The sequence below is a fragment of the Physella acuta genome, unplaced genomic scaffold (genome assembly GCF_028476545.2).
Source record: "Physella acuta isolate Inbredline_101_S28 unplaced genomic scaffold, ASM2847654v3 ptg000386l, whole genome shotgun sequence".
NCBI classification, from domain to species: Eukaryota; Metazoa; Mollusca; class Gastropoda; family Physidae; genus Physella; species Physella acuta.
Window position 1 is genome coordinate 985,502 of NW_026731905.1, and position 18,075 is coordinate 1,003,576.

At 39.6% G+C, this 18,075-nt stretch overlaps 1 protein-coding gene across 1 annotated transcript in view; it reads right to left on the bottom strand.

The window, feature by feature from the left end:
* The window catches only part of LOC131942064 (short transient receptor potential channel 4), a 173,082-nt gene extending 156,551 nt beyond the window's left edge, over window positions 1–16,531 (bottom strand). Inside the window, exon 1 of the mRNA XM_059301766.1 lies at window positions 16,447–16,531. The gene's annotated coding sequence lies outside the window, so the exon portion shown is untranslated. The remainder of the gene's footprint in view (window positions 1–16,446) is intronic.
* Between the last annotated feature and the right edge of the window lie 1,544 nt (window positions 16,532–18,075).

The following is an 18,075-nucleotide window of genomic DNA, read 5'->3' on the forward strand; positions in this document are numbered from 1 at the left end:
AACAAACACCGAGTCCCAGCCACAGCAAATACTTACAGACACTACAAGACAAACACTCTCCCACAAGCTACAGTTACAGCCCCCCCCCCTCCCCATCCACCTATACGGACACAGCTTTTATTCTAGTCGGGACGAGATAGTCTATTGTAATCCCAGCCTCTAAAAGTGATCGGGTATCGCTGATTTATCTCCCTTGGCAGTCACTTCAATGACTTATTTTTTTTCAAAATAATTGATGCTGGAATAATCTGACGTTTGAGTAATTTGATGTTTAATAATTTGATTTTGAATGATTTGATTTTTAGATAATTTGATGTTTGAATAATTTGATATTTGATTAAATTAATGTTGAATGGTTTGATGTTTGAATAAATTGATGTTGAATGACTTCATATTTGAATAAATTGATGTTGAATGATTTGGAATTTGAATAAATTGATATTTGAATAAATTGATGTTTAAATAACTTTATGTTTGATTTATTTATTTATTCAAAATTTGCAGTTTCAATCATTTTAGGATTGGATGATTTGATGATTAAATAATCTGACGTTTTCATACGTGTAATAATAATGTGATATTTGAATAATCTGATCGTTGTGTTTTTTTGTTCCTGATATAAAAATATATTAAATAAAACGGGAGTGATCTCCCCTAAACTTTCTCGAATATTCTTATATAAAACAACAGGGGATGGGAACTCGGGATATAGTTATGATTTTAATCCATTTTAAATACTTAAACTTTTTAAAATAGAATAGAATCTCATAGAAAAAAGAATTGCGCACCAAGCGAACGCCAAAACAAAATGTGCATAATAGTGCGGAATATTAATTGTACTTTATAAATTTACAAGCGTTTTTTGAGAAATCGGAAATAGCGTAAATTACTACTTCCGGTCAACGGAAATTATTCAAAACTTGATAGAAGGTAGAAGATTAGATCTTTTACTTATGTGTGAAATTTCATTTATCTATCTGAAATAGTACTCAAGTTATAGGCTTTTGAAAAATTCAAAGTGTAAAAGGTACCACTTCTGGTTATCGGAAATCGCTCAAAAGTTGATACGGATCTACGATTTTGATAAAATACTCATATATGAGATTTCATCAACCTAGCTGTAACGGTACTCAAGGTATCGTGTTTACACACACACAGACACACAGACAGGATTGCAAAATTATGTTTTTCCGTATCAGTGAGGTGTAAAACGTCGATATTTGTAAAAATCTCGATTTTTTTTTTTGCACGATTACAAGACTGTCTCTATACTTCGTATATACGAGAAAGTAAAAATACTTTTGATTCTGTCAAAATATTCAGAAATAGACTTTAAGTGACCTCTAGATTTCTGGGTAACTATTACTTTTATTCCTTCCTTAAACCTGAACCCTATCCACAGTAATTTTTTCAAGTCTATGAATGTATGTGTACGCTAATGTCTCTCATATACTTGTCAGTCAGCCTCATGGTAACTTGTCTATGTGGGTAAAAGTCTGTCGATCTAACAACTAAACATTTAGCAACTTGCTTTCCGTCTCTCCTCTCTCAAATACAGCCTCTCTCCACTCTAAAATACAGCCTCTCTCAAATACAGCCTCTCTCCACTCTAAAATACAGCCTCTCTCAAATACAGCCTCTCTCCACTCTAAAATACAGCCTCTCTCAAATACAGCCTCTCTCCACTCTAAAATACAGCCTCTCTCAAATACAGCCTCTCTCCACTCTAAAATACAGCCTCTCTCAAATACAGCCTCTCTCCTCTCTCAAATACAGCCTCTCTCAAGTACAGCCTCTCTCCACTCTAAAATACAACCTCTCTAAAATACAACCTCTCCCCACTCTCAAATACAACCTCTCTAAAATACAGCCTCTCTCCTCTCTCAGGTACAACCTCTCTAAAATACAGCCTCTCTCCTCTCTCAGGTACAACCTCTCTAAAATACAGCCTCTCTCCTCTCTCAAGTACAACCACTCCTAAATACAGCCTCTCCCCACTCTCAAGTACAGCCTCTCCCCTCTCCCCACTCACAGCCTCCCCTCACCACCTGAGGCCAGCCGTTAGTTTATTGCAGTAATTATCTTTTATCTTTGTTTTAGATCTACGTCATCACACGTGACGCAGGCCAGGGACCCTCACCTTGGTTACCGTGACCCTCACCTTGGTTACTGTGACTCTCTCACTTTATTGTTATCACATCTGCTAATTTTTTGTGTGTTCGTACTTCTTCTTCTTCTTCGTTCTTAATTATTAGTGTTGAAGGGGATCGAGATTTATCTGCCAGTGGGTTTGAACTCGAGACTTTGTTCGAATTTATAACCATGAGCTTTTTGCCGACTCGACCACGCCTCCAACACAATTAAGCGTTACGTGTCAACTGGTTATGCGCCATTGAGGCCATTGACTCCGATTTCAGCCTGCTTTTCTTTTTGGATTTGCTTTCATAGCCTTTGTCCAACCAAGAACAAACTACAAGGCAGCAGTTCGTACTTTGAAACGTTCGAAATCCAAGCCCATATTGCAATTAGGTTTGGAATTTACAAAAAAATGTTTGTTAAACGTTGATGAAAAGGAAATCTATAAATAAAACTAGATTGGGTGTGGGGGTGTGGTGGGTGGGGTGGGTGACGTGACAAGATGCTAATCCAAATCAAACTAATTAAAATAAATAAAAAAAAAATTAAATTTTCCCTTAACTATGTTTCAACTTGGTGTGCTACTAGAGTATATTTTCTAACATCTACACACACTTTGTAATTTCATTAGTGGCATTCATGGATTGACTTTTGTGTACTTTAAAAACAAAAGAACACATGTTTTACTAGTTTATTTTTAGCAGCAGCAGAATCCCAATCGACGCTTTAATTATTTTTTTCTAACATAAACAAAAGGTAGAACTGGCCTCGATTCCTCCCGATGTTTTCCATTTGTTGCCCCCCCCCACTCCCCATTCACCATCCACCCCCCCCCCCCCCCCCCCCGAATCGTTATGTTGATAAACATTAGCAGGAAGTCTGCGAAATATTTCAACACGCGCTGCTTGAGTTGGGTTGTTTTAATTTTTATTTGCAGCCATTTTGTTTTTCAAAGGTTAATCGAAAATAATTTGAAAAAAAAATGTCGGCTAGTGGTAAAAATATAGAGATCTGTGTTTTAGTTCTGTTGTTGTATCAGCTAGATCTAGGTTATGTTGAAGTGAACTATGTTTATGTGAGTGGGTGTGTGAGGGTGTGTGTGCGGGAACTGGGTGTATGAGGGCGTGTGAGGGGGTGTGATGGTGGGTGTGTGAGGGCGGGTGTGTGTGAGCGTGTTAGGGTGAGTGTGTGAGTGTTTGAGTGCGGGTGTGTGAGTGTGTGTGGGCTTGTGACGGTGGGTGATAGTGATTGTATGAGGACGCGTGAGGGTGAGTGTGTGTGGGCGTGTGAAAGTGAGTGTGTGAGTGCGGGTGTGTGAGGGCGTGTGAGGGCGGGTGTGTGAGGGCGTGTGAGGGCTAGTGTGTGAGGGCGTGTGAAGGTGAGTGTGTGAGTGCGGGTGTGTGTGGGCGTGTGTTGGTAGTTGTGTGAGGGCGTGTGAGTGTGTGTGGGCTTGTGAGTGTGGGTGATAGTGATTGTATGAGGACGCGTGAGGGTGAGTGTGTGAAGGAGTGTGAGGGTGGGTGCGTGAGAGGGCAGGAGTGTGGGCGGTGGTTTGTCGTATAACAGTGACTTTTTTCAATGTGGGGTCGAAGGTTTCCTTGCTAAATGATAATGTCATAACTGCGACCACTTTTGTAAGATTTTCTAACTTATTATGTTTGGGTCCATTAAATAGAACCAGGCTCCATTTTATTTCTGACTTCATAGCTTGATGACAGCGACCATGCTATATAACAGAGCTACTATTTAAAAGTGGGATTCTATCTTGAAAACAATCCATAATTTATGAATGGGTTCCCTGATGTTTGATGGTATCCCATAATATCTAACAGAACACCGTACATTTTTTCTAATGCTATGCTAACATAGCCACCTCATTTATATGTTGATTAGCGATAAGGCCTTGTATCCGGATTAAATCTAATCAAATAATTACTTTGAATTTAAAATACGTATAACCAATCACTCTGAAATAATTATCAAAATAACATGAGATGTACAATAAATGCTAAGTAGTATTTAATGGTTACTCTAGAAAACTTTGAATAAATCATAACGAAAATTATTGATCAAGGGAAATAACAAGAATAAAATAAAATATTTAAGGTACTATAGGTTATCTTTCTTTGATTTGCAGCGTTTCTTTTTCTCTCTATACGTCAAACTACTGATGATTATTGATAGGTTTTAATTAATAAATAATAATAATAATAATAATAATAATAATAATGATGATGATAATAATAATAATGATGATAATAATAATAATAATAATAAAAATAATATTAAATTTACTCATTGAGTGATTATGTTTATGTGACTGTGTTATATGTGAACGTGTTTTGGAGGAACATGATAGAAACAAGATTACACTATCCAACAAGTGAATAGATTAACAGAGATAGATCCTTTTAAGCTATGAATAAACAGCAGAAGTACCTGTGCTATTTTTTGACATAATAAAATAGCAACGGGCTGTGTAATGCTCAATAGGAGAAAATGTACATGAAACGAAGGACAATTTTCTCAATTATGCATTGAGAAATTTTTTTTATAATTTAGTAACATTTAATTTTAATTTTATTGTTTATGAGTACACCAATATAATGTATGTTGCTTACAGTTGTCATTTTTAATGCATACGGTGTTTATTTTAACTTATCCTTTTCGCTCCTGAAACTTTGTGTAGAAGCTTTTACAAGTTACACATAATCTACATTGATTTTAAAGTTTCTTTTGGTCAATTAAATTGGTTTATATATATATATATATATATATATATATATATATATATATATATATATATATATATATATATATATATATATATATATATATATATATATATATATATATATATATATATATATATATATATATGATATATATATATATATATATATATATATATATCATATATATATTATATATATATAAATCTCTATGTGTTTCCCCTACAGTTCCTACTTTCCGAATGCCAGCGACAGTTGAGCCAAATATTCCCCAACTAGGGACAGGGAACTCTTAATTTGATTAAACGAATCTAAGAAAATCCCGAATAAACTCGGTAGATCCCACCCCAGTCTATTAGCCTCTGATTAAGTCAGCCTCTCCCAGCCATAAACCTCCCTTCTCCCCCCTTCCCCCCCCCCCCCCCCCCCTCCCTCCACTCTTCGCGGGAAAGCGAAACACATTCGCCCGCTGTGATCCGCTGAAATTTCGGGAAATAGCTTTCAAATTCAATCATAGCGTGGCTTATTTCCTAATCGATCACATCAGTGACCAGACCCCCCTCCCCCTCCCTCTCAACCTCCTTACTCCTCCGTTGCCCCATTCCCTCCCCTGAATTGCCTTCCTCTGATATTTATTTCATAATGAAATTTTGTCAGGTAATATTTTATTTTTTGCGCAATACTAAAGTACCGGAGGTAAACATTCCCACCTTTATTTTACAACAGCTGCAAACTAAAGTCTAACATGTCATATTGTTTTCATTATTTTTGTAACAAGTAGCAGATTAATTAAAGGTATGGGGTACACGCAAAGAATAAAGTATGAACCGCTAAAACGTGTTTTGATTGGTAATAGAAACATGTAAGTTACGTGTTATGAAGGTGTATTGATAATGCTAGCAGATAGAAGGATTACATTGAAGATGGATTAAAGGGTGATACTGCTGGTGGATTATAAGCTCTCCCTCCCTCTCTTTGTATATATATATATATATATATATATATATATATATATATATATATATATATATATATATATATATATATATATATATATATATATATATATATATATATATATATATGTAACGAGTCCCCGAGTCTATCCTGCCGACAACGCCAAATGTAACGAGTCTCTGGCCACCCTGCCGACAACGCCAAATGTGACCTTCCCGAGTCTAACCACTCATTCCACACAACATTGACCACAGCATAGATACTCGAAGATGCAGGTTCATTATTGATCCTTTTATTACATGAATCAAAGAATGCTTCACAATAATATAATGAATCAAGAGAGATGTTTCACAATAATAGTCTGAATCAACGGACCCCCAACAGTCCTCACTAGGCTTCATCTAACTGAATACACATGTCTAACGTCCTTCTTAACACAATATAACCAACTTGATACTGCCACACAGACTGACTGAGAGAGAGAGACTGACTGCCTGAGAGACTTTCTGAGAGACTTTCTGAGAGACCTCGAGCTCAGCCGTCCCCTTCCTTATATCCCCTTCATAATCGTACTCATATTCGGTCCTATCATAATCGTAATTGTAATCGATTCTAATCGTTACATCAGACTGTTAATTACGCCGCTTCTGTCGTACAGTCCGATTTTAATAAGCCACCTGCATCCTGTCACATCAAAGTTGACAGACCGTCCCTCGTATCGCTTCCCGAGATATTACGCCTTGGCATCAGCCAACACCTGCACTGTGACGTCAGACTGTAACACGTTATGTCTCTTGGTAACTTCCCCTAGTTACATCCACCCCTGCCTTTTTTTGTGTGTTATCAACCACAAACAACGCTTGGCAGGTGCAGTCCTTCAAAGTCCATCGCACCACCGTAAAAAAAATCCATTGTTCCACTCACTGTCAATGTCGTCACATTCGTATAAGATTGACAGTTATCCCTATTTCACATATCCAATGTGTCTACATCATCTTCCTCAGACACAAAACAGTTCTAGAATTCACATCCACCTTTTTTCGTTTGGTGCCTTCACCAGTTCACTTTTATGACTTTTTGAACAGTCTGTTTTCATACCAGCGCGACCATGAAAGAATTGATGGTTGCTGACAAAAAATTTCGTATTCTTTCTGTTTCTCAAACTTCTCCGCGGCCCACTTATCTGATGGTCTACTGTCTCTCTGCTTTTGGAGGGACCGGGATCCTCCTTGTTGCCGGTATCCTCCCCTTGTGTGTCGCTGTTGTTCTGTTGATGGTGACATGGTTCCGGGATGGGTATGAGAATTTCCGTTATAGTTTCCGGTTCCCTAATTGTCTTGGGTTTCCTTGTGTGTAACTGCTCCTCTTGACTATGACAATATTTCTTTAATTGAGCAATATTCGCCCACCGATCCGGTTTGGTGTGATCGATGGGTCTTATCTTAAAGGGGCCACCTGCTACTTTAGGCATCTCCACGACTTGCCATATCTCCTGTCCCCCGAGGTCGTGGATTTTGTTTCTGCCTAACGGGTGGCTACGCAGTAATACCCTGTCGTTCAGTTTGAGTGGCGGGTCCTTTGTCTGTACCGGCGGTTCCCTTCGCCGTGCTTCATGTTCTAGTCTTTCCTGTACTACCCTGTACATTTCTCTAATTCGTCTCATATGTTCATTCACATATTCCAGTACAGTGTATGAGCCAGTCATACTCTCCTTTTTTCCTAGGAACAAGTCAAGGGGGAGTCGAGCCTCCCGTCCGAACAGCAACATGTGTGGCGAAAAGCCGGTTGTGGCATGGGGTGTGCAGTTGTATAGATATACCAACTCTGGGAGAAAATCAGGCCAACGTTTTTTCTGTTCAGGTTCTAGAGTACGCAGCAAATCATGCATGCTGCGGTTGAACCGCTCGCACTGTCCGTTTCCCTTCGGATTAAATGTGGTTGTTCTAGATTTGTTGATCCCGTAGTGGCTGCACAGTTGGTTAATTACTTCTGACTCAAAGGCCCTTCCTTGGTCAGAGTGTAATTGTCTTGGTATGCCATATTTGATGAACCAATGTTCTATTAAGACCTTTGCCACTGTTTTGGCAGTCTGATCTCGTGTGGGCACCGCCACAGTCCATTTGGTGAAAACATCAGTCATTACCAACACATGTTCCGTCCCATCCAATGATTGCTCCAACGACGTAAAGTCCATAGCCACAATCTCTAGTGGTTTTGTCGCTAATAGGTGTCCCGATGGCTGTCTCATTTTGACAATTGGCATTTTCGCATGCTGACACCTCACACAAGCCTCACAATGGCGTTTGACCTCCATTTCCATATTGGGCCAGTAACACCTTCGTCGTAATATTTTGTGCGTCCTGTCCTGACCCTGGTGTCCTGCCCTGTCATGTGCCAACCTTAGCACTTCTTCTCGTAATTGTCCAGGCACCACCACCTGGTGTATTGTCCCATCAATTTGGTCATGAATTCTCCGCATGAGAACACCATCCTGTATACTGAGACGGTCCCACTGACTCAGTATTTTCTTTGTTTCTCGGCCAAATTGTTCTCTTTCCCTTCTTCCTGGGAATTTTTGTTCCTGGACGTGTTTCAACAGCGGCTGTAAGCCACTATCCGTTCTCTGGGCATTTCTTATCTCTTTGTGATTAAGGCAACTAAAATCACCAATGTCCATATGTCCGGGCTCTGTGGAAATGTGCTCCACCCCGGTCTGTCCGTTCTGCCTCACTTGCACCCCGTGAGGGATATCTGTTGACGCTCTGACCTCACATATTCCTGTCAGCGTTTCTTCCTCATCGCCCGGTCTCTTGTAAGGATTCCTTGATAAGGCGTCCGCATTGCCATTGGACCGCCCCGGGCGATATTTTATCTCCAGGTCAAAGAGTGCCAATTCTGCTGCCCATCGCTGTTCGATGGATCCCAACTTTGCTGTCTTTAGGTGACTCAAGGGGTTATTGTCAGTGTATACCACACATTTAGCACCTAATAGATAGTCCCTGAATTTTTCCGTCACAGCCCATTTTAATGTCAAAAGTTCTAGTTTCATGGCGCTGTAATTTGTCATGTTCTTCTCTGATTCCTTCAGAGCTCGACTGGCATAAGCAATAACCCTGAAGCCTTGCTTTTGTTGTTGTGATAGCACAGCTCCCAGACCTTTAGAGCTGGCGTCAATTTCTAGCCGAAATGGTTTGTCAAAGTCTGCATATCCTAATATCGGCGCCTCTGTCAAAGCCTTTTTCAATAGCTTAAACGAGTTCAGGCATTCATCAGTCCATAATTCACCTATCAGTTGTGTTTTACCTTTCTTTTTCTCCTTACTGTGTTTCTTTGTCATTTTGTTTACCAAGTCATGCAATGGTGCGGCAATTTTTGCAAAACCAGGCACAAATTTTCTATAATAGGAAGCAAAGCCCAAGAATGATCTGACCTCTACCGTAGTTGTTGGCTGTTTCCATTCTTTAACAGCTGCAATTTTATCTGGGTCAGTGGCGATGCCATCCGACGAAATCACGTAACCCAAAAAATGTACCGATTTCAGACCGAAGCAGCATTTGTCTGGGTTCAGCTTTACTCCTATCTCCCTAAGACGGAGAAACACTTGTTCTAATCTTTCTAGATGGTCCTCCCAAGTTTTTGAATAAACTAGTATATCATCCAAGTACACCAACATTATTTGAAATAGAAAGTCACTCATAGCACTCTGCATTACTCGCTGGAATGTAGCAGGTGCATTAGTTAGACCAAACGGCATACGGGTCCACTCGTACAGTCCCAGTGGAGAAATAAATGCAGTCTTATGTTGATCGTTGGGGTGCATGGCCACTTGGTGGTAGCCACTAGCCAAATCCAAGGTAGAAAAAAATCTTGCTCCCCCCAACGCATCAAGACATTCATCAATACGAGGCAAGGGGAATGCATCCCTTCTTGTGATATTGTTCAATTTCCGGTAATCACAACACAGTCTTATCTCCCCTGACTTCTTTTTTACCACTACTATCGGTGCCGCATACGGGCTAGTGCTGGTTGTAATAATTCCCTTTTTTAGTAGATCGTTCAGGTGTGCCTTCACCGCAGAGTAGTGACTTGGTGGTAATCTTCGATAAGGTTGCGCCACCGGCTTGTCTTGTAGTAAGGGTATCTGGTGTTTTATTACTTCCGTGTAACCCAAATCACCCTCGTACGAGGCAAATATATCCCTGTACTTATTCAACAATTCATTTAGTTTTGGGTCCTCAGTTTCCGGGAATGTATATGATCGGCCATCCTCTTTCTTCACCTCGGCCGTCACATTGACCGACCTAACTGTTACTTCATTACTGCTGGTATTGCTCAGTTCGATGCACTGTGCCGACTTTTGTACCTCGACGTTCTGTGGTACTCCTACCAGAGTGTTAGGCGGTATAAAAATTTCCTCATCCAAAACATTTGCCACTAATCCATGAACTAGTCCATTTTCCGCTGATGTGTATGTCCGCAGTAACACGACGCCTGCCCTCAGTGCGGCGCCACATGGTTCTATCATCACATCACCATTCACGCTTCTATCACCAATTTGTAATGTGATTGCCTTGACCGTGTTTGCCGGGACTGATATCCTTCCTCTGGTCTTGGCAAACCTGGCCAACTTGGATCCCCGACCTGGTGTGGTCGATCCGACAATATTTGTAAGAAATTCTGGCAACTGGCCAAGAATATTCATGCCCAACAGGCAAGGTATATTTGACACATTTGTCTCTAGGTTGTGTTTCGTAACGAACACCCCAACCTGCTTCAACCTATGTCCCGCCACCACGACATCCGCCAGAAAATAACCACAGTATGGAATGGTTAGTCCATTAGCTGCCGTCAGGCGCATGCATGTGTCAGACCTCAACCTATGGTCTTTTCCTTTCATCCATTTGGTGTAAAAATTTTCCGTGATTGTCGTCACCTGGGAGCCTGTATCCACAATTGCCTTCACCGCGATGTCCCCAATCGTAATCACCATTTCGGGACAGACTCCCATCATTTTGCTTCTTGGGCCATAACCTCGCCCCTCTGTAGCCTGGCCCTGCCTTACAGAGGACGACCGTTTCCCTGGCAGTACCGTGCCATATGTCCGGGTTGTGAACAGGAGAAGCAAATTGGTCGACCGTCAGCCGTCCACCGGAGCGATGGACCGGCGGGTCGCGGCCGTCCAACCTGTCTCTGTTTTGTCCCGTTCTTTTCCTGATTCTCAGCTGTTGACCTGCTTTCTAACCTCTCCAATCTTTGGTTAACCTTATCCAGGTGGGCCAACAGTTGAGCCATCATGGTTTCCACCGTGCCGGTCCCCGTGGGTGGGGATTGTTTCTGTTCCGGCACCGAGACTTTGTCCACCGAACAGTTCGATTGGTCCTCATCCTCGGACCTGCGGATCGCTGAGTTCCTAACCTGAAGGAAGGTCAACTGCGGGTCTTTGTGGACCTCCTCTTTCAACTCTCTCCTTAAGATCGGGGTTGCTAGCCCCTCGATGAACTGGTCCCTCAGTAGGCGTACATCAATGTCAGGTGTTTTGCCCTTTACCGAATCAAAGGCCCTGTTTATTCGGTGTGAATACTCCATCACACTCTCCGCCATTCTCTGCTTTACGCCTACGAACCCCGATAGCAGTTGCGATCCCGACCGTCTCTCCCCAAAGGTCTCCATAATTAGATCCAGCACCTTATCTGGATCTGATTGGACGGTTTTATCGTGGCATTTGACCTCTGCCCTAACCGTCTCTCCTATACTGCCCATCAGCAGTCTTAATCTTTCCTCTGGTGGCATGTTTCTCGAGGCCCAGGCCGCTTTGACCTCTTCACTGAACCTGTTGGTTAAAGTTGGATCACCGTCCCCGTAAAATTTGTTAATGTGGGACTCTCTGGGCAGGACCACAATATGGGTCTGCTTCTCGTCCAGAGTAGACATTTTATTCCTTTAGTAAAAAAAAAAGAGTTCTTTCTTACCGTGTGTGTATGAAAAAATTTTCCTCGTTCCTCAATTTTCACTGTTCCTGAATGTCCGAATTCACACACACACTAAACACAGTTATGAACTAGGTTGACTATGGGTGCCTAACGCGGCAAGTCTCGTTGAATTCATCCTGATCGCAGCGCCAAATGTAACGAGACTTATCCTGCTCGCAGAGCCAAATGTAACGAGTCCCCGAGTCTATCCTGCCGACAACGCCAAATGTAACGAGTCTCTGGCCACCCTGCCGACAACGCCAAATGTGACCTTCCCGAGTCTAACCACTCATTCCACACAACATTGACCACAGCATAGATACTCGAAGATGCAGGTTCATTATTGATCCTTTTATTACATGAATCAAAGAATGCTTCACAATAATATAATGAATCAAGAGAGATGTTTCACAATAATAGTCTGAATCAACGGACCCCCAACAGTCCTCACTAGGCTTCATCTAACTGAATACACATGTCTAACGTCCTTCTTAACACAATATAACCAACTTGATACTGCCACACAGACTGACTGAGAGAGAGAGACTGACTGCCTGAGAGACTTTCTGAGAGACTTTCTGAGAGACCTCGAGCTCAGCCGTCCCCTTCCTTATATCCCCTTCATAATCGTACTCATATTCGGTCCTATCATAATCGTAATTGTAATCGATTCTAATCGTTACATCAGACTGTTAATTACGCCGCTTCTGTCGTACAGTCCGATTTTAATAAGCCACCTGCATCCTGTCACATCAAAGTTGACAGACCGTCCCTCGTATCGCTTCCCGAGATATTACGCCTTGGCATCAGCCAACACCTGCACTGTGACGTCAGACTGAACACGTTATGTCTCTTGGTAACTTCCCCTAGTTACATATATATATATATATATATATATATATATATATATATATATATATATATATATATATATATATATATATATATATATATATATATATATATATACATATATATATATATATATATATATACATATATATATACATATATATAGTATAATTAACTTTCAGTCGTAATGTTGTTAATATATGTTGACATACAGCTAAACGTAAACGATACTGATGCGTGTAGACCTCTCATATATAGCTTGAGACAATGCTTATAATAATAGCTGAATCCTTTACTGAAGCTTCAAGAAATATGTCAAACAACGAATACGTGATACATTTTGTTAGAAACGACATTGAGAACACACAAGGGTAGATAATTTACATTTAGAGTTCCGTCCCCTGAAAGAAACAAGGGCCTGAATTTATAACCGCATTTAGCAATGCTAAGTGGTGTATGTTAGAAGAAGAAAAAATAGATTGCTAAGACAGCCGTTTTGTAAATCCAGACAATATTCATACGTCAAGATTTGACTTGTAAAATGATTTAATTAACACTCTTGTCCGTGCGGGTGACGGAGCAGACGAAACTAGATCAGGAAGCCGGGAGGAAGGCAAACATTCAGATAGACACGCAGGAATTAAGCAGAAGTAAGGACAGAGCTTAACGATGGCACTACCAAGTCCCCGGAGTCGCCGGCTTCGTCCAATTTTCCCCTGAAACTAAATCCGCGTCCGTGCGATTCTAGCGCGAAATCTAGTCCCGTGCAATTATTTTCTGGCCCGTTCGACGGCATAACCAGCAGTTGTTTAAAAAGGCGGAACAGGGAAATGATCCCGGAAAGAAGTACATTACAGGATTTGTGGATTTGGTCTTCTTTCTCGCTGTTATTTAGACGACTGGGTGACGTCATTCAATGTCTACAACGTTTTACTTTCTCCTAGATCTAGATCTGAAGATTTGTTTCTTTTCTGCTAGATATAGAGAGCAAGATCTAGTTTTTTTGTGTTCTGTCTAGCTCGGAGAAAAGACGAGTCATTTTAAAAAAATAAGATTGGCTAAATTAATTAAAGTTTATTTCGGTGTAAATCTGGGATTCTTTTTTCGGCTCGGGTTTTTAAATTACGGTTTTTCCTCTAAATCGTAATTCACAAAAATCGTAGTTCTGCTTCTTTTTCGCCATACGGGGGTCTCTACTTATATTATGTACCAGTTTTAGCGAGCCATATAATGTTGGGGAATATTTTATAACTTGGGGGAGGGGGTGTCATTTAAAATTTTCGGGGGGAGGGACTTAAATTTCCTTTGCTAATAAGAAAATGAAAAGAAACTTTTCGCTTTTAGATATATTGTAGTAAAAACGTTTGACGCTTATGAAATCTCTAACCTTTTCTTAGAAATCTCTAACATTTTTGAAGCTGTTATTGTTAAAGTTTTTTTTCTTATTTTTAAAGATGATTACAATTTTTAAAATACAGTTTTAATATTTATTTAATAAACTAAAGGTTAAATTTTCTTACCATATAGAAAGCCCCCAATAAAATTGTTTTATGTTGTTTTTGTAAGTGACAAGCCACTCCATATTTAAATTGATCGGTTAAGATATCAGTGACTCTCAGGGTCATTTTCAGATCGATTACAGATCCGTTTGACAAGTATTTACATCACGGGTCATCGTCCGGGACCTGTGGTTTGTGGTCAAGGACTTTGTTCCAGGACTTTGTTCCAGGACTTTTGTAGGACTTTGTTCCAGGACTTTTGTAGATCTTTGTTCCAGGACTTTTGAAGGACTTTGATCCAGGATTTTGTTCCAGGACTTTTGTAGGACTTTGTTCCAGGACTTTTGTAGAACTTTGTTCCAGGACGTTTGTAGGACTTTGTTCCAGGACTTTTGTAGGACTTTTTTTCCAGGACTTTTGTAGGACTTTGTTCCAGGACTTTTGTTATTTTAACCATGGAAGGAATTTTACTCTAGTTACATATATATAGGTACCAACTGATATTTAATATTTTAACACGTGAAATTACCGGCAAAATATGAAAATACCCTAACGGAGAGATGTTCTCTAAAATTTTTCTAACCCAACATGGATTCGAACACGAACTATTTAGTATAAAGTTAACGCGTAACGAGAGAAGCGAACTATCAATTTTCCCATCTAAAGGCTATTGAGTTGGGTGTACACACGAAGTCTAACAAATGCCAAATGTCGAGAGCACCCAGACCCACACATCCATCACTGCAGAGAACTTGAAACATTGATAACCAATAGCCCGGTCACGTGGTTAATGACGGTCAAACGAAAATAACCAATGGCTTCTGCCAAAGGCCTCCGCCAGACAAATAGAATCGAGTAGCGGCTGGTACTGAGCTGCCAATAATGTATCACGGTTTCGTTGCAGTGTGGACGGATTTGTTTTTTGTCTACACATTAATATGAGGAACACGGCAGGAAACAGAAGGATGGGAACGGTTGAAACTAGCGGGATACCAGGTTATATCTGTGGTTAGTGGTCATTGGGAAATTGACCGACGGAAACTGATTTATTATTTCCATCAATTTGTTAATTGTTTCGACTCGTTTCCTGGCGCTCCGGTAGTAAGGTTCGGCTTTTCGGTCGAAATGAATATAAACCAAGCCCCACCCTACCTCATCAACATCATCCAACCTCATCAACATCATCCAACCTCATCAACATCATCCAACCTCATCAACACTATCCAACCTCATCAACATCATCCAACCTCATCAACATCATCCAACCTCATCAACATCATCCAACCTCATCAACACTATCCAACCTCATCAACATCATGCAACCTCATCAACACCATCCAACCTCATCAACATCATCCAACCTCATCAACACTATCCAACCTCATCAACATCATGCAACCTCATCAACATCATCCAACCTCATCAACATCATCCAACCTCATCAACATCATCCAACCTCATCAACATCATCCAACCTCATCAACATCATCCAACCTCATCAACACCATCCAACCTCATCAACAACATCCAACCTCATCAACACCATCCAACCTCATCAACACCACCCAGCACCACCCAACAACAACGGCAAAGTATGCAAACCTATACTCACCCCCTCTTACGATATGAGGCAATAGATAGATCAGATAAACTCTACTTCAGCTAGATACCGACCATCACGTACTCAGAAAGTATCATAGTTATGTTTCGACATAATAGAAAATAAACGTTACCTTAAATTTTTCATTCAAATGCATGGCTCTCACGAGCCAGAAGTAAGATTTATTACTTACTAATTTAAGCAACAAACATCCCTAGAAGCTCTCATACTCTAGTTCATTTCAAGTAACACATAATGAACTAGAGCTGTATGTTGTGATAGCTTTAATATCTCGACAACGCCATAAGTAGATCCCAGCATTGACCATACACGTGAAATATTGAATGAAAACTACATCATTTTATGGCACTTCAAATGTCAAAATTATGGAAGTTTAAATGTCAAAATTATGGAAGTTCAAATGTCAAAATTATGGAAGTAAAAATGTCAATATTATGGAAGATTAATGTCAAAATTATGGAAGATTAAATGTCAAAATTATGGAAGTTGAAATGTCAAAATTATGGAAGTTAAAATGTCGAAATTATGGAAGTTAAAATGTCAAAATTATGGAAGTTAAAATGTCAAAATTATGGAAGTTAATGTCAAATTTATGGGTATTCAAATATTAAAATTACCAACCAGAAGTATACGTTTACATGTTGCAACTGCATGAGTTATGAAATGTGTCATGTACTCACCCATGTGACCCGCTGACCCCCATAGCTGTGTTACGACATTAATCCACTCATCCATTGCTGGGTGTTACAGCCCTCTAGCTCAGGGGTCACTTTTGGGATCTCCAACTGGGGTGTAACTTTTTAGGGTTTCCCTTGGTCGGATATTTAATTCCCCGCCTTGGTCCAGTGAAGTTTAATGAAAGGATGCGACTCCCAGACCCAACAGGTGGAACATTTCACCACACAAATAGACAACACGTTTGTTCAATGTGTGCCTCAAATCAAAGTGGCCTGAAATAGACAGAAAAAAATGTAATGGAAGTTTTATTTTCTAATTACAAGTTATACGAAATAATTTCTAACCGCGGTTTAATCTGAAATAATGCTAACATCATAAACTGTAGCGTAATCTCGTGAAAAGTTTTTTTTGTTTATATTAATTTCAATGTAGTTTGGTGTTGTATAGAGTTGAATGCTGTCGCTATGCACCTGGGGGGGGGGGGGGGGGTTTACATCGGCGGGAGGAAGTGGTAGGACATTGATGTAAAGGACAGTTGATGGTAAAGAGAAAAACTGGTAGGGACAATTGAGAGTAAGGACAAGAATCGCAGCATCACACGAGAGGACAGCTGGTTCATTACAAAAATACAACAGGGGCTACAACTCGTATAATATGTATTTTAAATAGCTACATCATATATTTTCTACTACCCAAAACAACTTGCGTTATTTAAACACCCCTTCTGTATTAAAATAAATCTAAACAAAATATATCTCTAAGAAAATGTTTCATTATCTAATATAGACTTTTAAAATAACATTTGAAAACAAATCTAAAAGCTTTAATATTTAACGGAAATAAATAGTATATAGTTTGGTTTTGTTTCTCACTGAATTAATCTGTCAGATCATTGGACGTATCAAATTCTTTCCTATGTTTAAAAAAAAAAAAAAAAAAAAAAAAAAAAAAAAACTGATAAGATTCTTAGAGTTCAAGATTTTTAAAAGATTTGCTTTTTTGGTCTTAAAAATTAATAAACGTTGCAAAAAAAAATTCGTCAGTATATCACCCCTATTCAAGCAAGCCTTATTAAAATTTAGGGATAACTACCATGGACCACACATTTTAAAAATTGGGTGTTTGTTATTCTTGCTCAGCAGGTCATTTGTGCCTTTCTGAGATTTGTGTTATAAGGAATGTGAAATTATTTTTGAGTCTTAACAATAAACCTAATTGTAAGTTGAAGACTTAATTGATGATCAATACAACCAAAACAGGGGTAGTTACAGTTCTCACGGAAACCATTTTTTAAAATTAGCACCAGTGTACCTGTCAAATTGTAACGCAAGTATTATCAAAAAGGTAGTGTGACAATACATGTTTTCCCTATTGTATTTATAATTTTCCACTATTGAAAAACTCAATGCTATAATGTGTTAATGGTGTAAGAGGCTGTGTGAGAGTGAGTTGTGTATGATAGGATTTGTAACATTATAAAATTGAAAAAAAAAAAAAAATATTTAACTCATTTAGGGGTCATCCATAAATGACGTCACGCTTTTTTGGACGATTTTTACCTCCCCCCCTTCCCCTCCGTCACACGTCGTCACAAAAAGTCAGACCCCCCCCCTAAAATGACGTCACACCTC